The sequence below is a fragment of the Carcharodon carcharias genome, chromosome 4, assembly GCF_017639515.1.
Source record: "Carcharodon carcharias isolate sCarCar2 chromosome 4, sCarCar2.pri, whole genome shotgun sequence".
NCBI lineage: Eukaryota > Metazoa > Chordata > Chondrichthyes > Lamniformes > Lamnidae > Carcharodon > Carcharodon carcharias.
In genome coordinates, this window is record NC_054470.1 from 91,947,479 (window position 1) to 91,974,192 (window position 26,714).

Sequence of the window (26,714 nt, forward strand, 5' to 3'; positions counted from 1 at the left end):
TCATCGGAACAGATGTGGCCGAGGTGAAGGAACTGAGAGAATTCAATGGAGTCCTTACAGGAAGCAGGGTGTAAAGAGCTGTAGTTGAGGTAGCTGTGGGAGCTGGTGGGTTTGTAATGAATATTGGTGGTCAGCCTATCATCAGAAATGGAGACAAAAAGATCAAGAAAGAGAAGGGAAGTGTTGGAGATTATTCCCTCTTCTATCCCATGTCCTAACCTTTTTTCCCCATCACTGCCCCCTCCCCCCACCCAATCCCCTACAAGGCCATCTGTCACTTGTTCCATGTGGTTCTTTCACACAGTTCTATCCTTGTTCTGCTATTATGATAACCTGCTTTCTTACCTCTATGCCACCATCAGCACTTTTTTTTAGAACTAACTACTACCATTAACACTCCCTTTGTCCTTTAGTTCATAACATCTTTGTCAAATCCTCCTTTGTCCCCACCTATCACTGGCCTTCTATTCAGCTCCACCTGCCCCACTCCCCCTTAAACAGTATAAATTTCATCACCTTTCTACTTCTCTTAAGCTCTGAAGAAGGGTCAAGACGGATTTGAAATGTTAACTCTATTTCTCTTTCCACAGATGCTGCTAAACCTGCTGAGCTTTTCCAGCATTTCCTGTTTTTGTTTCAGATTTCCAGCATCCACAGTATTTTGCTTTTAAAATTAAAGAAAAAACCTAGCTGGACAATTTGGCTAGGTGCTGCACTGGTGTGATGTGGCTCCAGACCGCGTGGCCCCCAGCTATGCCTGTCTCTTTATGGGGTATGTGGAACATTCCTTGTTCCAGTCCTACTCTGGCCCCCTCCCACAACTCTTTCTCCGGTACGTCAATGATTACTTCAGTGCTGCTTCATGCTCTCATCGGGACTTGGAAAAATTTATTAATTTTGCTTGCAATCTCCACCCCTCCTCATTTTCATGTGATCCATCTCTGACACTTCCCTTCCCTTCCTTGACCTCTCTGTCTCAATCTCTGGTGATAGGCTGTCCACCAATATCCATTACAAGCCTACCGACTCCCACAGCTACCTCGACTACAGCTCCTCACACCCCGCTTCCTGTAAGGACTCCATCCCATTCTCTCAGTTCCTTTGCCTCCGTCGCATCTGTTCTGATGATGCTACCTTCAAAAACAGTTTCTCTGACATGTCCTCCTTCTTCCTTAACCGAGGTTTTCCACCCACGGTCGTTGACAGGGTCCTCAACCGTTTCTGGCCCATCTCCTGCGCATCCGCCCTCACGCCTTCTCCTCCCTCCCAGAAACATGATAGGGTCCCCCCTTGTCCTCACTTATCACCCCACCAACCTCCGCATTCAAAGGATCATCCTCCGCCATTTCCGCCAACTCCAGCATGATGCCACCACCAAACACATCTTCCCTTCACCCCCCTATCGGCATTCCGTAGGGATCGCTCCCTCCGGGACACCCTGGTCCACTCCTCCATCACCCCCTACTCCTCAACCCCCACCTATGGCACCTCCCCATGCCCACACAAAAGATGCAACACCTGCCCCTTCACTTCCTCTCTCCTCACCGTCCAAGGGCCCAAACACTCCTTTCAAGTGAAGCAGCATTTCGCTTGCATTTCCCCCAACTTAGTCTGCTGTATTCGTTGCTCCCAATGCGGTCTCCTCTACATTGAAGAGACCAAATGTAAACTGGGCGATCGCTTTGCAGAACACCTGCGGTCTGTCCGCAAGAATGACCCAAACCTCCCTGTCGCTTGCCATTTTAACACTCCACCCTGCTCTCTTGCCCACATGTCTGTCCTTGGCTTACTGCATTGTTCCAGTGAAGCCCAATGCAAACTGGAGGAACAACACCTCATCTTCCGACTCGGCACTTTACAGCCTTCCAGACTGAATATTGAATTTAACAACTTTAGATCTTGAGCTCCATCCTCCATCACCACTCCCTTTCTGTTTCTTCCCCATTCCTTTTGTTTTTTCCAATAATTTATATAGATTTTTCTTTTCCCACCTATTTCCATTATTTTTAAATCTTTTATGCCCCCCCACCCCCAATAGAGCTGTACCTTGAGTGCCCTACCATCCATTCTTAATTAGTGCATTTGTTTCGATAATATCACCAACTTCAACACCTCTGTGTTCTTTTGTCTGTGACATATTTTGATTATCTGCTCCAATCACTGCTTGCTTGTCCCTACAACCACACCACCCCCCTCCACTTCTCTCGCCCCACACAACCGCCACCTCTACCCCCCCCCCACCCAAAACCTTAAACCAGCTTGTATTTCACCCCTCTCCTTGGATTCACCCAGTTCTGTTGAACGGTCATGAGGACTCGAAACATCAACTCTTTTCCTCTCCGCCGATGCTGCCAGACCTGCTGAGTTTTTCCAGGTAATTCTGTTTTTGTTTTAGTTATCAGCTCGACTCTGTCCCATGCTCCAAGGGACTCTTGACACCGCCCAACCTGGCTTGATCCAAACTGCGCACGGCCTGACCCACCGGACCCGAAATCCAGCATGGCCTCTGTCCAGAGGCTGCATTTGAGGCACTGTACCAGTTTATGCTTAGGGATGCAGGGCAGAAAAAATCGTGAGGCACTTGGATAGGTTAGAGCTAATTAAGGAGAGCCAGCATGAATTTGGAAAAAGCAGATCATGTTTGATTAATTGAATTTTTACTGAAGCATTGAAGAAGGTTAATGAGAGGAATGCAGTGGATGTTGTCTATATGGATTTTAAGAGAATATTTGACAAATTGCCACACAAAAGGCTGGTTAACAAAATTAATGCTGATGGGATAGGAGGGTCAGTGTCACTTAGATAAATAATTGGCTTAAGGACAGGAAACAGGCCCACAATTTGACTCTGTCAGCCTCTTTTGCCGATTTCACCATCATGATTTTGACCACAAGCCATTTTGATTGAGAGCAGTTTGGAGTCAGATTGGCCACCCACTGGGAAGCAGTGGGTAGCCAATTGAGGCCAATTAAATTTAGATACAGAATATTGGAATGCAGGGGCATGTAAGGAAGAAGTTTTTTATGCAACAAGTGGTAATGGCCTGGAACTCTATGCTTATGATGGTGGTGGAAGCTGAGACGACAAATATTTTCATGAGGAATTTGAGTAGTTACCTGAGGGAAATAAACTTGCAGGCCTATGGAGGTGGTGGAGGGTCGGGGGGGTGTGGTGGTGGGTAATAAGGTTTTACGGGGAAATGGGACTAACTGGGTTGCTCTACAGGGAACTGGTATGGAATCGATAGGCTCAATTTCTCTATGATACTTAGTGTTTTATACCTTAACTGTCCAATGCTGTATTAATTGAAGCAAAGTACTGTGGATGCTGGAAATTTGAAGTAGAGGCAGAAAATGCTGGAAAATCACAGTAGGTCAGGCAGCATCTCTCCACAGCACCTGCTTGACCTCCTGAGTATTTCTGTTTTTAGAAATAATCGACTGCTCCCATTATCACTTCTCTACTGTTCTTGTAATTTCCTTGCGAATCTGCTGTATCCCCTTCCCATTATTTAGTGACATATAATAGCATTATAGCTCCTCTATCTTGTTTAAACCTAACCAAATAGATTCTGTCTTTGACCCTCAGCTACACCATTTTTCTTTTCTTGATCAATGCTGCAACCCACACTGCCTTTTTACTTCCCTATCTTTCCTGATTAGCTAGGCATATTATGTTCCCCATCCTCCCCTTCTTTAGCCAAGTGTCTGTCATTGCTACTGCACAGTAGTCTCATGTGCCAAATTGTGCCTGCAGCTCATCAACATTATTTACCACATTACATGCATTTACATACTTGCAAACTCATTTTAAACAGCCTTGCAATTGCTCCATGTCTGATCTCTCCTATTTCTGAACTGTTCCTAACGTTAGTATTATTTGTCACCACTCGTCCTCTGTACATCTTGTTTCTCCTCTCGAATGTTTCATCCTGATGTCCATCCCCTTGCCAATTAGTTTAAACCTAATTGCAAGGTTTATAAATCTATAATAGCATGGAATATCAAAAATAAGATAATTGCATAATTGTATATTTTTATTGAAGCGTTAATGTATCTGAAACCCTTCCCTGTGGAGAACTCAATTTTCTTGGAATGGTGAAACTTATGTTGAAATGCATAATGCTTATTGTCCCCTATTGCTATCATCACTGTTTTGGCCAGCAGATTGAAAATGACAGCAATAGCAATCCACAATATTGAATAAATAGGCATTTTGTCCTGTTAATGTATTTGCATGGTGATGGTTTCTTATTTCCTATTAAGAGACTGTAGAGGAATATTTATGAAGAGTATTGCTGTAAAACTGCTTATATCAATGATTTAACCACGCAGAAGACAATTTTCGACTAGATAGGTTGGGTAGCAGAATACATTTGAGTAACTCAAATGACTATTAGGATGCTAAGTGTGGAGAATAGAAATTTAATTTTCAGAAATAGATAGTTGATGTTCCTCTTTATTACACCTGCTTTAGTCTGCTGTATCCGAATTTGATTTGAACTACAAGCAAATTAACTGTTCTATTTTCAGCCTGAATCCATTGTTATTTATAACTCCGGGATCTAAGGAAGTAAATTTTTCATTATTCATAATTCTCTTGGCATTTGTATTCATGCCAAGTTCTCTTTGACTAATAGGAAGGCACTTTTCTTCATATTCATGCTATCACTCTTCCTGTGCATTACAGTCAGATGCTCCTTAGGGTTTAGTACTGCTTGGTATTCTGTCGCAGTGCACTTCTCCATATTAAATTAATATAGAAGTGGAAGTGTTCAGTAATGCAGTGAACGACTTTATTATTTTTGAATGGCAACTCGCTAAAAAACCTTCAAATAAATGCTGACTCTTGATTTACTACGCATGCTGAAAACTATTTTTTTACCTATTTTTAAAAAATGAACAATAAATAGTAAATGGTCCTTTGGTATGCTTATGCATTATTAATGTAAATTTGTTATTTCTCATGTGAATGCCAGTATGAGAGTTGGGATGTTGAACGAGGATTTCTGGCACATCATTCCTCTAACAATGAGTAACATTTTAGAGTTGATTTCTTTTGACTTTTGCTGCTGACATGGTTATTGTGAGGTTGTTACATCATGGTGTTTAAAATAGGGGAAAATAGAAAGAGATGGAAATGATATACTATAGTACAAATTGCATTTAAACAAGAAGTGATAAAATGACAAATTATGTTTTTTATTATGTCTTTTGTGAAGTCAGCTGCTTTGGACATTCAGTCTAGTTTATTCTAGTAAAACATTTCTCAAGTGTTTGAGACCCATCCTCTCTGAATCCAATTATTCAGGATGTAGTCCTCAAAAAAAAAATAGTTGCTTGGTATTGAACTTGAGTATTGCTGAAAAAAGAGACACTGACAGATTGTGTCCTGATGAGTGCAAGATGAAAAGCTTTGATAGAATATCTCTTCCCCAAAAAAAATCAGAACCTTTCACAATGCTTTTTTTAGTATTTGCCTTCATCCTTATTGCTCGTTATTAACTTCAGAAGCCATGCTCGTTTATTAATTCAATATTTTTTTCTTAATTTATCTTGTTTCACCATTTTTGTGCAGTTTTACTTGGTTTTCTTGAATGTTTCTCCATGTTTCTTTCAATTCTTTTCCTTATTTCTCAGTATCGTTCACTGTTCCAGTGGTGATTTAATGCGCCTGTTGGCAACTCTTCAGCTGAAGACATCTGTATCATGAGGCCTTTCTCCTTAGCAGCAGCATTTTCTTTTCTCTTAGTATGAATTAGAGAATTCCAATGTTTTATGCTTGTGGTATGCAGGAAAAATCCCTTCAAGTAAATCACTAGGTCTGGATTTTTTCTCATGCAAGATAGGCAGGTAGAGAGGATTTATCCATTTTAGAGTTTGAATGAGTTTACACTATAGCCAAGGAACAATGCACACCATTAGAAATTTTGTTCCACTTCTAGACCACCATGCATAACTTTGCAATGATAGCCAATATATGCACAACAGATCCAAAAAACAGACATTAATAACCGGATTTTTTTTTTAGTAGTGTTGATTGCTGGAAGAACATAGGCCAGGACATGTTTGGAGCTCATTATTTTTTTGAAAACTCTATTTACCATCTCATTCAAAAGGCAGCACCTTTTAACAATGCAGCACTCACTCAATATTGAGAGTATCATTCAAGTAAAACTGTATAGCAATAGACATGTCTTGAGGGGGAAAAGAAACAGTTCAGAACATAACAGAATCTGGTCTTTAGAAAAGCAACATTTACTCATGCAAATGATGTGCATCCTATACTGTTGGAGTGCTTAGGGGATGGGGTGTTATATCTTTTGAGTCTGTACAAAACTGAGTAAAAATAATTAACTTAATTGCAACATGGTCAACATAAGGTTTTGAGTTTGATATAGACAGCTGTTGACAAAGTCCAGTTGCAAGCAGGTTTGCAATACAAGGTAAATATTTTGTCAAGACTGCTGTTTCAAGGGTGGATACATTTAACCCGCAGGAAACATAGACACCTGAAGACCTGCAAAATTACATTGATGTAGTGTACTACCTTTTTCTAACATTGGAGGGAGTATTGCTATTTAATTCAATAAAGTTCTTCAGTGATTTAAACTTGATTCTGTACTCAAATTTTACAAGGCTACTTCTGAGTACTTTTTATAGAATTTGAATGAACATAGAACAGTGGCAAGACTTTCTCGTTTTGCTTTTAATTAAAGCAATGCTGTGCATGGTGTATTAGAGCATAAGTCATTCAAAAAAATCAAAAGTATGTTATTAATATTGTTTCAATAATAGCAAAATGTCAACCAGCATGATCTTTTTATGGGGGAATAAACATTCTTCCAATTTAAATCTGCCCACTTTATGTACAAAGTACGTGTAGTTTTTCTTTTTTCTAAAGTTGACAATTTGGCCCAGATTTTTGCCACAACGGAGTGGCAGTTCCATTTTCGTGGGGGCAAGGGTGGAGTCAGGCAACTGTTTGTGCATGCAGGGTTTATGGAGGTAGTTGGCCAGTTAAATCACAAGCTGCCTCTGCTGAAGTGGGATTCGGGTAGGCCAGGAATGCGAAACCTGGAGTTTGCAGATTAGACCAGTTAAGAGCTCCTCTGAACTTGATGGATTCGTTTGGGTAGCCAGGGTACCCCTTTGGAGAGATAAGAAACCCCTTTGGATATGGTCCTGGGACACATTTGGGATATATCAGGCACCCTTTGGGAGAGGTACAGCATACTTTGGGATTGTTAGAAGTAGCATGATTGTGTGTAAGAAGTGCATAAACTCATTGGAACTGTCAAAGGATACTGGGTAAGTTGGCATGGAGCGGGTAAGGTCAGAGGGTGGTGATTAGGGGAGCTAGGTTAGTATGAGTTGGCACTGAGCTAGCATGGGGCTATGAAGGTTTATGTGGATGTGGGGGGCATTCGGTGTATAAGGGGCATAGATGGTGGGTAGAGGGGCATGACATGGCATAGGTTGGCATGGATGGGCTGAGGCAATGTGTCAGTGGCTGAGGGATTGAGAGCTTTTGTTTCAATTCTTTTTTTTTTCAATTCAATTTAACACAGTGCCAGAGCGCAGGGACAGGCCTTCTGCCCAGCCTGCCACACTCGTTCTGGGAGTGGTGGACTCAACATCTAATCCAGTCTGTCTCTGGAATGAAAATCAAAATGACAGGTGGCCATTTTCCCAGGTTGGCTTCGCAGAGCCGGGAATTCCCCTGTCTCCCCACACCCGACCCGGGAGCGAACATCTGGGCCTTTATTTGTTTATGTGTATCTAAACAATAACAACTTGTATTTACATAGTACCTTTACCACTGGGGGAAAACATCCCAAGGCTCTGCACAAGAGCAGCATTAAACAAAGTTTGATACCCAGCCACAGAAGGAAATATGAGGACAGGTAACCAAAAGTATGGTCAAAGATGTAGGTTTTAAGGGCCACCTTTGAGGAGGAGATATTAGGCAGGGCATTCCAGATTTTTGGGGCTAGGCAGCTAAAGGCATAGCTGCCAATGCTGGAATGATGAAAACCTGGGATTCTCAAGAGGCCAGAATTGGAAGAGATCAGAGATCTTGGAAAGTAGGCCGGCTGATGGAGGTGATGGAGACAAGGAGGGGAGAGACCACGGAGGCCTGGAAAACAAGCATGAGAATATTAAAATAACACGTTACCATACTGGGAGCTAATGCAGCACAGGAGTAATGGATGGAATTGTTGTAAGTTAGGATATGAGCAGCAGGGTTTTGAATAAGAAGTCTTTTCTGTAGTATATTGCACACCAAATGTGTAAGGTGGCACATTAGAGCTGTCCATAGAAGGGAAAAGAAACAGCTGTCACCAATTTGCCAATTGGCTGAAATTGGGTAACTGGACTACGCAGTTGAACTAAGTTTCAGCATTTTGTACAATTCATGTTGTCACATTTAAAGTTCAGTGTTATAACTGGTTTTTGGATGCTTATTCTGTACTGCTAAAGGCAAATGTTGTTTGCATCGATGTCAGAGGGCGATGGTTTCTGAGGAGCTTTAATGTCACTGAGGTTGAAGTTGCTAGGCATGTCGAAACAATGGATGAATGACTGCTTATTCAATCTTCTGATCACTGAAAACGTGACAGGGAAAAAGACACCTGCGTATCACTCCAAAGATTGTTTATACATTTTAATTCAAAGTCACTCAATTAAAATTGTTAATATGAATTAAAATTATGCAAAATGCTAGTCAATTCAATTTTTTGAGCAAGAGATTACTTATAATTAACAGAAGTAGATGGTATAGTAACCATTGTTGGAGGTGGGCCAAAAAATGCAGTGTAAATTACTGAAAAATGAATGAATAATGAATCAAGGAAACATACTTGGAAATGGTTTTTACCACCAATTTCAAAAGTGCCAACTCATGTTAGGCAATGGATCCATGTCTGCAAGCCTCGTTCCTCTCAAATAGTCATTCTTCACAGGTCAAGGCGATAAGTATTAGGCATCTATTTGACATCACAGTTGAACTCAACATTAATTAATTTGGTTTATTTTCCAGCGGGGTGGGGGGGGGGGGGGGGGGGGGGGGGGGGTGGGGTGGGATGTAGAATTGACTTGGTCATCTCTTTAGAGCCCAGGGATACTAAGACCCATTGTAATGGCCTACTGCCATCCTAACCGCAATCAGCTATCTTAGCTGAGACCCTGCAGTATTTAAGGCTGGAGTTTCTTGGTGTAGCCCTTCCAAAGCTTTCTAAAGAGTAGTTTCATGCTAGCTTCAACGCATTGACATTTAAAGGTAATTGCTTATCTTCTTGTGACTTTTTTTTTACTAAATTTCATTTTGACCTCTTTTAAAGCGAGCCTATCTTTGGGATTCCTATCTGTCAGAATTGATTTGCTTCAAGCAACAGCCAACTTAGGCTGGATCTGCTCTGCCGAAGTGACAGAATGAACCCAAATTATTTATTGCAATAATTGAATCAAATAATCTATCAGATGTTTGATGCACCATCTGACATCCTATAAATTCCATGGTGTATTTTAATAAAATAGATTATAATCTAGCTCTTAGTAAATTAGAGTCATGGGTGACTGTAATTTCATGATTTTGGTATCTTGACAGAAATTCAAACATGTGTAAATATGTAATTAAAGTATCTTGGGATACTTTAACTAGGCTAAAGGCAAATTATTATTATCCAGCAGAAACCTTGCACAATGTGATTTATTCATGAAATGTGCAATGTATATGCATATAATTGCAACAACTTATAATAATAGTTAAGCCTTTGTGATTGTGAACAGTGTTCTGCATGTCTGTGAAGATGGTAAGTGGAAAATTAACACCCTAAAGGAACCACTCTTCCTCCCATACCCATCTACCTATTCATTGTTTTAACCGAAATGTGGAAGTTTACTGTGATTATGCAATGCATTTTGCTCGCTAGAAGTGTTAAAGTGTGCCTAACTGTCAGGTAAAATTTTTGATTGCTTATAAATGGTACCTCTCGTTTATTGCAAGTTTGGGGACTCCAAGCTTGGTGTGCGCAATACATTTGTGCACGTGTAAAAATGCACTAAAGAGTTGTAATTCTTAGATTATCTTTACATGCCTTTTAATGGGGACACATTCATCTAGCTTTACATTTGTGCATACTTCCTTTATGTTACGTTTGATGTCAGGCATACTTCAGGAGTGCACATGTTACATATTGCACTTTTCCTAATGAAGTGTTCCAAGATATTATTGCTCCTATAGAAATAATTTTGCATATTGAAATTATTTATTTTTCTACTGAAGCAACTATTATGCCTAGAAATTTTGAGGACTTTATTATGCAATGCAATATAAAATAAAATACAGGTAGAAAAGACAGAAGAATTTACTTAAAAATAATATTGATTTAAACTTTGGTATCATGTTTAACAAATAAAAGTGATTGAAATCTAAAGGCAGGAGAATATAGGTTGACAATTAATTATAATTTTAGGGTGAAGTGAAAACAGAAAACCCTGGAAATACTTAGGTCGGGAAGCATCTGTTGAGAGAGAAATAGTGTTAATGGTCCTGATTTTTCCTGACTCAGCAGACCTGTCTTGGTAGAAGGTGCCCCATTAGACCCAATTTTCACTCCGAGGGTGTGGGATAGAGTAAGGCCCGCTCTGCACAGAAGCAGATTGGAGGCGGCTACATGAGGGCTGAGCACCAAGGCAGGCTGGTTAAAAGGCCCAACTAGTTCTCTAGGACTTTGTCCCAGTTGTTTCACTAAATTTAAGTCCTCTGGTTCTTACACCGCACATGCAATCACACCCCACCCCACCCCTTGGAGTCCCCATGCCAACTCATGACCTTCCCAACCCATGGCCTCTTATAACCCTCATGCCAACCTACCCACCACCTTTGACCCTTGTACCTTCCATGCCAACTCACCCAGTATCCAGTATGGGGCAGACCTCAGGAACAATATTAAGATTAAATAACAAAGTTCTAATAATGTAATTTGGCCTTCACTATAATAAAAAAAAAATTACACTCATTCATGAAAGCCCATTCAGTCCTTTTACATCGCCTCAAGTGATTAATAAAAAATAACATTCTATTCATAACCTCACATCAAAGACAACTAATGCTTTAATAGCCTCTTTGAACTGTCGAACCAATTGAACTTAAAATCGACCTGTGGAGATAGTTATAGCTTTTGGAAATCAGCCAAACATTCACAAAGAGGCCTTAGGGAGATGCAAACAAATAGCCAATTTTACTGTTAGACCAAGGTTAGTTTTTACCTCTATGACCCTGGCTGCTTGTTTCTTTCTCAAGACCTTGGCATTTAAAAAAAAACTATACATCATGACAGTTATACAGACCTTATTCCCCACCTTAAGAGCCTTTATATTGACTCCATCAATTTGTGACCCCCACGTTATGGATTAAGGCCATTGCAATAGCCAGAATGGGGTCTGTTTGAATTCAGCACTGAGTTCAAATGACCCTGCTGAGTTCTGATTTCCCTTATGTGTGGCTCATGCCCCATCCGCTTCTCCCTACCAGTGAAAATGGGATCTGTCAGAAATGGGGGTTGGACTTCTGCATCCTGGTTGCGCTCACTATTTTGGAAGATCTGTAGAGTTTCCATGACTCTGAAAATCCATCCCAATATTTCAAGTCTGGGACCTTACCTCAGAAAGGGTGCTTCAATTATCCAGTATTAGTTACTGGTAGAAATTATTTTCACATTTGTACAAACCAAAATAGCTATGCAATCCCCAGAAGATGCGCAGGAGATTCATCTGTAGTCAGTATTTAATATCTAAAGAATATCTATTATCTGAGATGCAGGCTAACAGCTTTATTTGCTTATGAAATGCTTGTTAACTTGAAATAGAATTGTTTGTTTTAACCCTGGTTAAAATATGTGTTTCGACAAGGGATTGGGCAATGGCAACAACATATTGATTGATAATTTGTTGAAGTTTTTCTGCAGCCTAATGAATTCAAATTTTTTGTTTTCAAATATATCTCGAGTGAACGATTTCTTCAAAACAAGACAAGGGAAGCTCCAATACCTTTGCTAATTCAGAAACCAAAAGTAGGAAGAAATGAACTTGTTGAATCCAGAACAGACAGTTGAGGACAGTTCTCCTAAATACTGTTGTAATGAATGATTGTTTACTTGTCACAAGGGTATCAGCTATGTAGTACCTTGAAAAAGTCAGATTCACAGTTGTATATTTTTATGATTAGGAGCGTGGATGTGTGATATATTGTCTATTTTGAAGTATGCTACAACTTCTGTACTTTGAGATTATTTGCAAACTTGCTGGTTCAGTTTTACAGCTGTTTTCTTACAGCAGCTCAGATTACTGAATGTGAAAACATGCTTTAAGAACTTGCCTTACCTGAAGGGTTCAAGCTAATGCTTATGAGGAATTTCTTGTGACCACAAACTCGGGTGAGGATATCCGAAGACGTATGATTTTTTTGCAATGACTACATTGTGCTTTGTAACTCACCACAGCATTTTTAGCCTCTGTATCTGTTATAACAACAACTTACATTTATTTAGCACCTTTAACATAGTAAAACATCCCAAGAAGTTTAGGATGAATATTGTGCTCTACATTCACAAAGTCAGACTGATATTTTGAAAAGTTAATTGAAAGTTGCAATTCATTCAAAGAGGGGTTAAAAAGAACATTACTAGAAATGCTTTTTGGACTTTTGGTCCCTGTGTATATCTGTTTGAAACTCAAAGAATCACAGCATTGTTAGAGCACAGAAGTTTGTTGTGTCTGTGCCAGTTGTCCAAATGAGCAATATATTCAGTGCCATTCCCTTGCCTCATCCCTGTAACCCTGCACATTCTTCCTTTTTGGGTAATAATCCAATTCCCTCTTGAATGCACTGTTTGAAGCTGCCTCCACATTACATCAGGCAGCGTATTCTAGACCTTAACCACTCACTGCTTGAAAAGGTTTTTCCTCAGGTCTCCATTACCTCTTTTGCCAATAGCCTTAAACTTGTACCCTCTCTTTCTCAATCCTTCCACCAGTGGGAACTTTTTATCTATCTACTCTGCTAAACCCCTCATGAAGTAGGAAGGCAATGGGGACTTCTTTTGAAGTTGTATGAAGTTGAAAATAGGGGATTAATTTAGAAAACACTGTGAAGTTGGGACCCTAATTCTCTTTTGTGAGATCAAAAGAGACAAAACTAGCAAAACCTACGGTCAAATAAAGTGGAGAGACAGAGAGAGGGAGCCAACGGAAAATGAAGGGAATCTCAGAATCTCACAGTGCAGAAGAGGCCCTTCGGCCCATCAAGTCTGCGCCGACACGTGAGAAACACCTGACCTACCTACCTAATCCCATTTAACAGCACTTGGCCCATAGCCTTGTATGTTATGATGTGCTAGTGCTCAGCCAGGTACTTTTTAAAGGATGTGAGGCAAACCGCTTCCACCACCCTCCCAGGCAGTGCATTCCAGACTGTCACCACCCTCTGGGTAAAAAGAAGTTCTTCCTCAAATTCCCCCCCCCCCCCGTCCCTCACCTTGAATGTGTGTCCCCTCGTGACTGACCCTTCAACTAAGGGGAACAGCTGCTCCCTATCCGCCCTGTCCATGCCCCTCATAATCTTGTATACCTCGATCAGGTCGCCCCTCAGTCTTCTCTGCTCCAACAAAAACAACCCAAGTCTATCCAACCTCTCTTCATAACTTAAACGTTTCATCTCAGGCAACATCCTGGTGAATCTCCTCTGCACCCTCTCCAGTGCAATCACATCCTTCCTATGATGTGGTGACCAGAACTGCGTAAGTACTTCAGCTGTGGCCTCACCAAGGTTCTATACAACTCCAACATGGCCTCCCTACTTTTGTAATCTATGCCGCGATTGATAAAGGCAAGTGTCCCATATGCCTTTTTCACCACCCCACTAACATACCCCTCTGCCTTCAGAGATCTATGCACACACACTAAAGTCCTTTTGTTCCTCAAAACTTCCTAGCGTCATGCTGTTAATTGAATACTTCCTTGTCAAATTACTCCTTCCAAAGTGTATCACCTCTCACTGTTCAGGGTTAAATTCTATCTGCCCATTTGACCATCCCATCTATATCATCCTGTAGCCCAAGACACTCAACCTCACAGTTAACCTTCCAGCCAATCTTTGTGTCATCCACAAACTCAATAATCCTACACCCCACATGGTCATCTATGTCATTTATAAGGGAGGAAAAGGGAGGAAAAAAATGAATGGAATACCAGATGAGCTCAAGCTAATGCTCATAAGGAATTTCTCATGATCCAGAACCATGTTTGAAAAGTAAAAGAACTTGGTCCTCCTTGCTACCTCTGGGCAAAGTTACCATACTGCTTCCAAGCATAATTTAAATATAACCAGTCAGCAATGTCACAGATATGTGTGACTCTGTGGTTAGTTGCACTCTTGCCATTTCATAATGAGGCATCATCGATGGGACATTTCTCAAATCTTGAGGAATGCCTGAAGCTCATGCTTCTGGTACAACTTTGTTGAAAGGTTGTGGCAGCTTTGGTTCATGTCCTCTTTATATTTGTGCATATTTGCACAATCATTACCACTGTGGATAGCTGCAGAGATTTTACACAGCTACTGGATTCAACCCCCTATTCTAGCCAACACTGGGCAGAGTCGAAAAATTCTGTGACAAGTATGTAAGCTGTTTTCATCCAGTTGCAGAAACTTCCATTTTGCCTTAGAAGTAAAATTCCTTTTTATGTCTGAAATGGAATTAATCCTGCTTTCTAATGTACTATAAATTCTGGCTGCAAAACTGTAAGAATGGCAAGCTTTGCAACAATTTTTTTTGAGAACAGATTACTACATTAAATAGCCTGAAATAGATACTGCTCTCTTTTAAACTATAAACTTTACTGGGCTTTGAAAGGCTTTAATGTCCTGTCTAATTTACAGTTCGATGCTGTATCGGCAAATAAATGTGTTAGCTAATAGCCTTATTAAACATTTAGTTGTATTTTTTTAAGGTTCACGTTTCAAAGAAATTTAATGGCATACTGGTCAGTGGTTGAGGTAGCATATTGCAACATTTTATGGTTTATAATCTTAAGATCAAGTAAAAGATATTAAAATGATATTGAAGGACAGTGGAATAGCACCTTAATGTAACAGAGTACTGAACCTATAGTATTTATATTCTGGATGAGTAAACAATTATTAACAATAAGGTAATGTCAGTGAGAATTTGTACACAATTCAATGTCTAAAGACATTCTTTTGAGACATTACACCTTGAGATCAAGTTGCTCAGGGTCAATTTTAACCCTGCCCATTTCGTGGAAACTGGGTGAGTGAACAGTTGAAACTGAGCAGTTTAGTTTCCGCTAACAGGTGGGAAATTAACATGTCACCAACAGTTTTCTGTTAGAAACACGTTCTGATTTAAAGTATGATAGAATCTGTTAATAAGTGATTGATGTGCCGATCCTATGACATCAGCACAACTATTTTTGTTCCTATTTCTTTACTTTTACTGTTGCATTTCTTTTTACTGTTGATACTAATGGTAAACATCATTTTGATAATTTAGCACTGAAGGTGCCTTCAATATGGATAAGCAGCATTTAAGCAGATTACTGGCAAATACAATTGCTAGTTCCTCTATTTTCTTCAGGAACTGAGATGTGAGGGAAATGATGCTACAGGAGATTTTCTGATTATTATTCTGGCAAATTTCCATCCCCTCTTTTTCTTTCCCATTTGAGTTCAGTTGCATTTTTGTTTGATAGGATTCTGCAGGTGGCAGCCATCAGCTAAATGTTTCACTAATCACAGGTAAGCCTGTAACTCTTTCGAGTACAAACACGTTTTCATCTGTTCCTATTCAGATGAAATTACATTGTTTCATAATTTGTCATGGTGAGATTTGAACTCTTGATGGAATATGTTTCATTCCCCAATACCAGTTTTATCATCAAGATGAAACATCTGATGAGCGTAATACTCTCTGATGTTAGGGACAATGTTTCATAGTTTGCCATTGTGAAATTTGAACTCTTGATCTTGGGGTTACAAGCCCAGTACCATAACCACTTGGCTATCATACCAGAACTCAAGTAAGCCTGTACTGTGAGGCTATTAGACTGCTGTACAATAAGGCCTAACAAACCTGTTGACCAGACGTGCATCTCTAACAGTCATCATTGCTAAATTTTTCATTACCCTGGAAGTGCTGAAGCCAATTTTATCATCTATATCTGCCATCCTAGCAGTGTTGTACTAACTCAGCATAGATCAGGAAGTGAACCTGAGAGACTCCTGATGTGTCAGCTTCAACTTCTTACTGGATAAATTGAATTAAACCTTTGGAGGAGTTAGAAATCATCTTTTTATAAAGTTTCTGCCCTAGAATGGGATTCATTAAAAATGATTGGAATTTTATCTTTCTTGGCAGTTCATGTCTGGAATAAGCTTACACCAAGCTCAAATAGAGTTACAGGAGAGAACAAGCCAATACTTTTAATCAAAGGAATCCAAGGCTGTGGCATGTTTTACTGGAGTGGTTGAAGGAGACATCAGACTAACATCCTTCTGAAAGTGTCGTACCTAGAATTGAACACAATACTCCATCCAAGTCCTAACCAATGTTTTGTAAAGATAAAAGCAAAATACTGTGGATGCTGGAAATCTGAAACAAAAACAAAAATTGCTGGAAAAACTCAGCAGGTCTGACAGCATCTGTGGGGAGAAAGAGTTAATGTTTTGAGTCCAGATGACTCTTCAGAACTAAAGAGAAGTAGAAATGTGGTGAAATATATACTGTATAAGGTGGGTGGGACAGATGAAGCTGAATAAAAGGCCAGCGATAGATGGAGGCAAAGGAGAGCTTGCAAAAGATGTTATAAACAGAAGGTCAAAGTGGCGTTGACCGACTAAAGGAGGAGCTAATGGTGACATTAAGAGTAGAAAGCAGAATAAGCCAGTAACAGCTGAAGTGGGGGTGTGGTGGGGGAAGGGGAGGTGTGGGAGCAAGAATCAAAATAGGCTAAAAGGTGGGGATAAAACAATGGGATAAATTTTAAACTAATAATGATAAAAATAGGTGGGGAAAAATATAACTATAAAAATTTAAAAATAAGTATTTGAAAAAAGAAGTGAGGTTGGAGGAGTGAGTTCATGATCTGAAGTTGTTGAACTCAATGTTAAGTACTGAAGGCTGTAAAGTGCCTAATCAGAAGATGAGGTGCTGTTCCTCCAGTTTGCGTTGAGCTTCACTGGAACATTGCAGCAGGCCAAGGACGGACATTTGGGCATGAGAGCAGGGTGGTGTGTTGAAATGGCAAGCGACAGGGAGGCCTGGGTCATGCTTGCAGACAAACTGAAGGTGTTCCGCAAAGCGGTCACCCAGTTTGCATTTGGTCTTTCCAATGTAGAGGAGACCGCATTGGGAGCAGCGAATGCAATAGACCAAATTGAGTGAAGTGCAAGTTGAAGCGCTACATATTTATTTTTTAATTTTTATATGTACACGCCCCCCGCTATTTCTATTATTATTTTAAAAATGTATTTCCATTTATTGTTTTATCCCCACCTTTTAGCCTATTCTGATCCTTGCTCCCACACCATCCCCTCCCCCCAATACACCCCCAGTAGGGCCATCTGTCACTGGCTCATTCTGCTTTCTACTCTTAATGTCACCATTAGCACCTCTTTTAGTCAGTATCAGCACCATCACTACTCCTTTGACCTTTTGTTTATGACATCTTTTGCAATCTCTCCTTTGCCTCCACCTATCACTGGCCTTCTATCCAGCTTCATCTGTCCCACCCAATTTATAGAGTGTTTATTTCACCACATTTCTACTTCGCTTTAGTTCTGAAGAAGAGTCATCTGGACTCAAAACATTAACTCTTTCTCTCCACAGATGCTGTCAGAACTGCTGAATGCTTTGTAAAGGTTCAGAGTAGTTTCCTTGTTGTTCAGCTTTCTTAACAGACTTCTCAAATTGTGCCATTTTATTTATCTATGTACACCCCAGGTGTATCTGCTCCTGCATCACTGTTAAAATTGTACCTTTTAATTCATATTACGAACATACAAACAAGGAGCAGACGTAGGCCATTTGGCCTCTTGAGCCTGCTCTGCATTCAATAAGATCATGGCTGATTTGATAGTAACCTCAAATCTGCATTCCACCTACGCCTGATTAACCTATCAACCCCATGCTTACCAAGAATCTATTCACCTTTGCCTTAAAGGTATTCAAAGACACACCTTTCTGTTGAAAAATAAGGAATCACTTCACACTCCAGTGTTAAATTTCATCTGCCATATGCCTGCCCAATTTATCAATCTGTCTATGTCCTCCTGATGTCTGATACTATCCTCCTTACTGACATTTCTTGTTATCTGCAAACTTTGAAATTATGCCTTGTACACTAATATGTATTGAAAGGAGCAGTAGTCCAGTACCAACCCCTAGGAACACCATGACGCTTCCCTCGAGTATGCAAAACAGCCATTTATCCCTCCTCTCTGGTTTCTGCTCCTTATTCATAACCATGCTGCCATTGTCCATTTAATCCTATACATTTTGATTTTGCGAACAACTGTCATGAGACTCTGCTCCTTTATCTTTGAAAATATTATTTTTCAACTTGCGACTGACTGGAAATTTTGCAATCACCCTCGGGAATGTGGAGAGAGACAACTCCTATAACCGAGGTACCCGTTGAAACTCATAACTGTCTAAGCAAGAGACACTAAGAATGCCAAGTACTGGATATTGAAACAATGGCTGCCACAGACAGACACATCCAAAACCTCTTGGAAATACACAAGGGGCAAAATGTTTTGAGGCAAGACTGCCTAGCCACGTGAGAGAGATCGCAAGTGACACAGGTGGTGGCAGGAAAGTTTTCAATAGAGAAAACAGGCTGAAGTCTGCGCCATCTCCCTCCCCCTCTCTTTTGGAATAAGTGTGTTTCCCAGTTCGAGAAGCCAACTTTACCAGATACTTACCAGCGGACCGAGATCTCATAATTGTAACACAATTTACACCTGACTACATCCTTAAGCTAGCTAAGTCAAATCGACCGCAGCATTTAAAATCTATGCCCCAAGGACAATCAAGGCACTTATTTTTTCCCTTTTTTTTAATTGGACTCTGACTCCCCATATTTCTGATACCTCTGTGTCTGTGAGAGTGGGCCCAAATGACTGCATGAAACTGAATGCTTGATGTTGCATTTTTATTATCTTTCTTGAGTTCAGTGGTTAATAAATTTGCTCTTTCTTGGTTGATTGGTTCCTTATTGCTCACAGCTTAAAAAGTTAAATACACTCTGATTTGGAAAAGACATATACTTGTGAAAAAGAAACCTAAACCTTTGTTTTGACCAACTGAGGAGATTGAATAGAGAGGAGCCAGTTCACCCCTTCTCAACTGGTCATAATGCAAATCTATTAGATGGTAGTTTATCAAACAACTTCTGAAAAGTCCATATAAACAGCATGTTAGGAAATAGAGATATTTCAAGTAAGTTATATTGGTATTTGTGGGTTTGTGGAATGAATTTTAGCTTCAATGTCTAAGTTTGATTTGTATCTCTGTATCTATGTGTTAAGAAATGGTCAAATTGAGTTTTAGTTTCAATTTAAAAGGTGCCTGCATTTCTAATTAGAATTTTACTACTGTTGTAACTAAGTTAAACACATGAGTGGAGAAACTGGGCTGTTGCTTTGCAACAGGGGTTCAGAGAGGCAGGTTTCTCCCACAGAGAGAGAGAGAGACACAACTGGAAAAAAACAGTTTTGAGTTCATTTTATGAAGATAGCTGTCAGGCAGAAGCAGCCTAAAATGCTCAGATAGCCAGTTTGAAGCTAAAGTTGGTAGAAAGTAGCTGCCAGGAGATATTGGAGCAAAGGGGACAGATAGCAAGTCCCAAGCTAAAGAAAAGACCCCAAACAGTGGAACAGGACAAAGTTCTAAGCCAAAGGAAGGCTAAGGATCCTGGACAAGGCCCTGTTATTGAAGAGTGAGGAACAGAGGCTCCAAGCTTCAGATTTAAAGAGGCAAAAGCTGCAGAAAGCAGATTTAAAGTGAGAACAGCTTATAAGAGGCAAGAAGTCCAAAGAGACCGCTGAAGGCCTGTAACTCTTTGTTATGGGCATGTGAAGCAGTGCCACTGTTGACAGCTGAGTCAGTGAGAGAGTGTGCATGGAAGACAGTTTTAATACATGTAGTGACCCAGGGAAGAGGAACATCAGAAGGAGAGCTTGAAACCCTGGAGGTAAAACCTTGTGGAAGGCATCTGAGAGAAAGTGTCAGTTTGGTAGAAGAATCCAAGGGGTGTTCTTGAAAAGTGGACATTGGAAACCCTCGTGAAAGGCGGAGTTCAGTGAGACTGGTTGGCTCATGGTGAGACAACCATCTGGGGGGAGTTGAAGAGAGTTCCATAGCATCTGTCTGGGTGGCATCTGTCACTTGGTTTCAGAGTGTGGTGTGTCTGACCACAAGGCACCTATTGGGTTACGTGGACTGTGTACTTACTGTGAACATTAGAGTATAAGATAGCTTTTGTAACTAGTGTTATCCTTACAAATCTGTGAAGGTATAGTTTTGGGTGAAATAGTATTGTAATATTGTTCATCTTTTCTTGTTTAATACATGTTTCATTCTTTTGTTAAAATTTCATCTGCTGACTCTGTTCAGTGACCATTCTCCATGTCTCTAAACAAACAAATAAAAGTTAGGATCTATCAAGCTGGTTTCCACCCTGGGATCACAACACAGCATCATCTGCAGTGCCTTCATTGACACCCTCTATTATCACATCAAGGAATTTGGCCATGTTAGTCAAACATGGTTTACATTTTAACAAATCAGTGCTATGATTTTAGCCCATATTTTTCCAAATGCAAATTAATGTTGTCCTGGATTATTGCCTGTGAACTTTCCATGTGACCCATGTTAGGCTGACTTGCCTGGAGTTGCTGGGTTTATCTCTCCCTGTTTTCTTTTTTTTTTTGAACAGTGGTGGAATGTTTGCAATCTTTCAGTCCTCTGGCCCCATCCTCATATCCAAAGAAAATTAGAAGATTGTGGCCAAATCCTCTGCAATTTGCACCTTTACTTTCCTCAATAAACTTAAATGTATCTGATCCAGACTGGGTGACTTGTCTACTTTGGGGACTGTTAGCATTTTAAGTACATTCTCTTTGTCTATCTTTATTCTATTCAATATCACTACTGCCTCCTCCTTTACTGCTACATTGGCAGCATCTTATGTAGTGAAGGTAAATGCAAAGTACTCATTTAGTATCTCAACAATGCCCTCTATCCATACCGAAGTTCTTTTTGATCCTGAATCTGTCACACCCTTCCTTTCACTGCTTATGTATCTTACAGTGGCATGGAAGAAATGTTAATGAAGTTTGAGGATAATAGGTTATACACTATTCTGAATCAAATTGTAGGAACCACTTTTTCCTTTTCTCCCATATGATAACAAAAACCTCAGAATGAATAAGTGTTTTCACAGTAATTAGTCTTACGCTATCATCCTGATTATTTGGTTCCTATTGTGTCTTCCTTACTTGGCTCTAAATGCTTAGCAACCATCAGCATTCAAATTGGGCAGTCAACGTTCAATCTATTTATTGGTTAAGCAATAATTCAAAAGGAAAATCACCTTGTTTCATAGGGATTGAAGGTCGGTTGAATTTTTGCGTTAACTGTACTCTTTAACCTTGATCTGTTTTCTTATTATGTAACAACAAATAATATTACACCGTGTTTTACATAATGTGCCGTTGTGCTTTAATATTGCAGCTCATAGACTGCTGTTTCTTAATGTTTCCAGCATGCTTCTAATTGAGAAGATATTGGAAATAGATGTGAATGCTTTCTTAAAATTTTTCAGAGGATATACTGATTGTTGAACAAGACATTTTCAAGTTGAAAGGCTGGAATCTATCTTACTGACTGATGTGAAGAGACCAAAAGTGATGTATCTATGCCTGCAGCTACAAATTTAAGTGGGAATGCAAAGAAACGGGAGTTGCAAAGAGACAGGTTAAGTGAGTGGGCAACAAGGTGGAAGATGGATAAGAATGTGAAAAGTACAAGGTTATTCGCTTTGGTAGTTGGAATAGAAAAGCAGGATGTGTTTAAAGGCATGAAAATATTAAATGTTGATTATCAGAGGGACTTGGGTGTACTTGTACAAGGAACACAAAGCTAGCATGAAGGTAAAACAGGCAATTAAGAGGATAAATTGTTTGTTCGTCTTCATTGCAAAGGCATTGGGGTACAAGAATAAAATAAGTCTTGGTTGTACAAGGCTTTGGTGAGACCAAACCTGGAGTGATGTGTGCAGTTTTTGTCTCCAAATCTAAGGAAAGATGTACTTGCATTGAAGGCAGTACAGTGAAGGTTCACTAGATTTGTCCCTGTGATGAGAAGGTTGACATGAGAGACTGAGTAAATTAGGCCTGTATTCTCTGAAGTTCAGAAGAAAGAGAGGTTATCTCATTGAAACTTTCAAGATTCTGAAGGAGCTTGACAGGGTAGAGCCTGAAAGGTTGTTTCCCTTAATTGCAGAATCCAGAACAGAGAGGCATAACTTCAGGCTAAGGGACTGATCGTTTAGGACTGAAGTGAGGAGAAATTTCTTCACTTAGAGTTGTGAACCTTTGAAATTATCTACCCCAAAGGGTTCTGTCTGCTTCTATGTTGAGTATATTTAAGACTAAGATTGATGGATCTTTGATCTCTCTGAGAATCAAGGAATACGGGGAACAGGCATGAAAGTGGAGTTGAGGCAGAAGATCAGCCATTATCATATTGAATGGTGTGGCTGGCTCGAGGGGTGAGTTGGTCTACTCATGCTCCTATTTGTTACGTTCCTTTCTTAAGTTGAGTGCTACATGCCCAGAAGGTCCTATTTGTGTGCCAGTAATGAACTGTGGTGTTTCTAATTGTATTTTCTGGAGCTGCTTCTGCCACTTGACCAAATGCTAGTGGTACATCCAAGTGATTTGCTTGTTGTCACGAAACTATAATATTTTTCATAATATTATTGTGGTTTATTGTAAAGTAGGTTTATGTTTATGAGTGTGTATATGTGATATTATGGAATTGGAGTCAGATAGACTGCAAGCTTGCAATTATCAAATAAAAGTTTAGGGGTACAAGGCATTTGAAATACTAATGAGTAAACATGGCTGTGAAGGAAATATGCATTTTTAGATAAGTGAAAGGATTGTTTAGGTTTCAAAGGGATGATAGGATGTTTACAACTAACAAGATAAGCAAGGCCAAGCAGCATGTTTATTTTTCCCCAAAGGTATTGACCATATTGGCAACATGAAAGATTTCTATATTATGGGAAACGTACATTTCCAAAGAGACAAAGAATAACATAAGTTACAGATTAAAGAGACAGAAACATATATAAAGAAGGAAAATAGGTGATGCTGGGGGGAGGGGGGGCATGTAAGTCCTAAAAGGACATGTAAAACAGCCTTGGGGAAGCCTCCAGCCACCTTTTGAAGATGTCAGATGTGCCCAGTAGCCAAAGACAGAGGAAAGCTTTTGTAATTCCACTGTCGAGTGGGTGCTGTGGTAAACCTGTTGGCTTGCTTTTAAATTTGAAATCTGATTTGGGCTGTTGCCTTAAAGGGGACGTGTAATTAGGAGGCAGGTTAATTATGGCTTTTAGGATTTGTTATAGAATTAAGTAACTGTAATTTTATGTACTTGAAATATTTTCTTTTGTTAATGTTTTTAATTTAGTTTTTAAAATCTCTAAAGGTGTAGTGGATTCATTACTTCTGAATTCAGTGTATAAATCTTCTCATAATAAACACAAATTGCAAAACTGTTGTGATAGTGTGGCCAAGTTTCCCTTGTGGATTTGGTCTGCCTGGCACACATTACCCGCCATGCCATAACATTATATGTGAGCTACTGCAAACAGCTAAGTGTTGGAGTCCAGCTCCTCTCTTGGGCCACTCATATGTGGGAGCTTAAAGAAGTTGTACAGGTCTCTTAAGCTCTTCCTATTACTTAACACAAGTTTGCCACCAAACATGTTGAAGCTGGCCATGGAGCTGAGATGACTGACCTCCAACAATCACAACCATCTTCCTTTTTGCTAGGTATGACTCCAACCAGCTGAGAGTTTACCCCCACTTCCCATTGCCTCCAGTTTTGCTAGGGCCCCTTGATGCCACACTTGGTCAGATACAGCCTTGATGTCAAGGGCAGTCACTCTCACCTCACCTCTGGAGTTCAGTTCTTTTGTCCATGTTTGAACTAAGGCTGTAACGAGGTCAGGAGCTGATTCACCCTGACCGAACCCAAACTGGGCGTCATTGGTTGTGGAATCGCTTAGCTCCGTTTATCGCTTGCGGCTCATGTTGTTTGGCACATAAGTAGTCCAAGTTGTACCTTCACCAGGTTGACACCTCATTTTCAGATATACCTGGTGCTGCTCATGGTTTGCTGTCCTGCACTCTTCAATGAACCTGTTGAACCCCCGTCTTGGTAGTAATGGTGGAGTGGGAGATATGTCGGGCCATGAAATTACAGGTTGCGGTTGAGCACCATTCTTCTACTGCTGATGGCCCACAGCACCTCATGGTTGCCCAGTCTTGCGTTGCTAGATCTGTTTGAAATCTATCCCATTTAGCATGGTGGTAGTGCCACTCAACACGATGGAGGATATCCTCAATGTGAAGGCGGAACATTGCCTCCACAATGACAATATCAGTCGGAGGGACCACCACACAGTCATGGACAAATGGATCTGCTATAGGCAGGTTACTGAGGATTGGGTTAAGTATATTTTCCCCCCTTCTTGGTTCCCTTACCACCTGCTATAGACCACAATTATGTCCTTTAGGACTCAGCCAACTCGGTCTGTGGTGGTGTTACCGACCCACTCTTGGTGATGGATGTTGCAGTCCCCCACCCAGAGTACATTCTGCACCCTTGCTGCCCTCAGTGCTTTCTCCAGGTGGTGGTCAACATGAAGGAGCACTGATCTGCTGAAGAGGGTGGTAGGTGGTAATCAACAGAAGGTTTCCTAACTCATGTTTGACCTGATACCATCATGGGGGCTAGAGTCAATGTTGAGAACTCCCAGGGCAACACCCTCATGACTGTATACCATTGTGCTGCCACCTCTGCTGGGTTTTTATTGCCAATTGGACAGGACATACCCATGGATAGTGATGGTGGTGTCTGGGACATTATCTGTAAGGCATGATCCATGAGTATTACTATGTCAAGCTGTTGCTTGACTAGTCTGTGAGACAGCTCTCCCAATTTTGGCACTAGCCCCCAGATATTGGTAAGGAGGACTTTGCAGGGTCGATAGGGCTGAGATTGCCATTGTCGTTTCCGGTGCCTAGGTCAATGCTGGGTGGCCAGTCCGGTTTCATTTCTTTTAGATTTTTTAGCGAGTTGATACAACAGAGTGGCTTGGCGTGGAGTCACAGGTAGGCCAGACCAGGTAAGGATTTCCTTCTTTGGTGAACCAGATGGGTTTTTGCGACACTTGAAAACGGTTTCATGGTCATCAAAGTCAAATTTTTATTGAATTCAAATTCCACCATCTACTGTGAAACTAGGTCCCCAGAGTATTACCCTGGGCCTCTGGATTATTAGTCCAGTGACAATACCACTATGCCAACCCTATGGTGTTCTTGAGAGTTACTGATACAGAAGTTGCAATCTTTATGTTTGGAATCTCATCTACGAATGTGGCTATTGGTGCACAGTTCTCAACCGCAGTCTCCAGAGCATATAGCTGTTGGCTTCTGGCAGTGCATAACTTCATGGTTCCTCAGCAAAAGTATCCAAAACTGTTTCCACCTTGCTTCACAAGATGACAGATGCTGAACTACGTTAACAATTGGAAAGTGTCTTTTATTTCATGGATGGATTTATAAAGTTTCATAAAGTCAGCAAAGTCTGACTTTACATCTCTGCCCAGCACCTTTCAACTCTGTCTCTTTCAAATGTATGATTAATGACTGTATTCTCTCCTTTCAATTCACGAAAACCATCTGAAGTATGGATTGAACCTTCAAGTTGCACTGTTGGTAGTGTACTATGAGGATTCTTATTATCGGTCAGTACCAGCTTGGTCCTCCTGTGGAATAATAAAAATGGCATCTGAGAAGTGCATGTGCATAATTGGACATGTTGCTGTAAACAGTAGAACACAATTACTGCCTTACACTTTGCACAATCCATCAATTCCCAATTACATTATGAATCTTGAATCGAACAAACTAAGATCATGGTTATCTTCTAGGGCATATGCGCCATCCAGACCGTCTGATTTCCATAATGACTTCTTCAGAGTGGCTAAGAATTTTTTTCCTGCTATACATCCCACCTGTCCTGTTACAGGATGGCACATTCTTCTTTAAGGAGAAACAATGTTTATTAAATGAGTAGACCATATTTTGTGACTAGTTAAGGCAGTGGCATATTGTTTATGGTCTCAGGCAAAATACAGTAGAATTTTGAAGTAACTTGGCACCAGAAATTAAAATTTTGACTATATTTGAACTATCAATTGTCTTTGTGCAGTGTGATGGTCAGTAATCAATGTTTGCCAACCTATGCTTCTTAGTTTTCCCTTTATTTGGCCTTTTGGACTAGCCGAACAATCTTCATTATTTTCTTATGTTGCAATAATGGTGGGTTT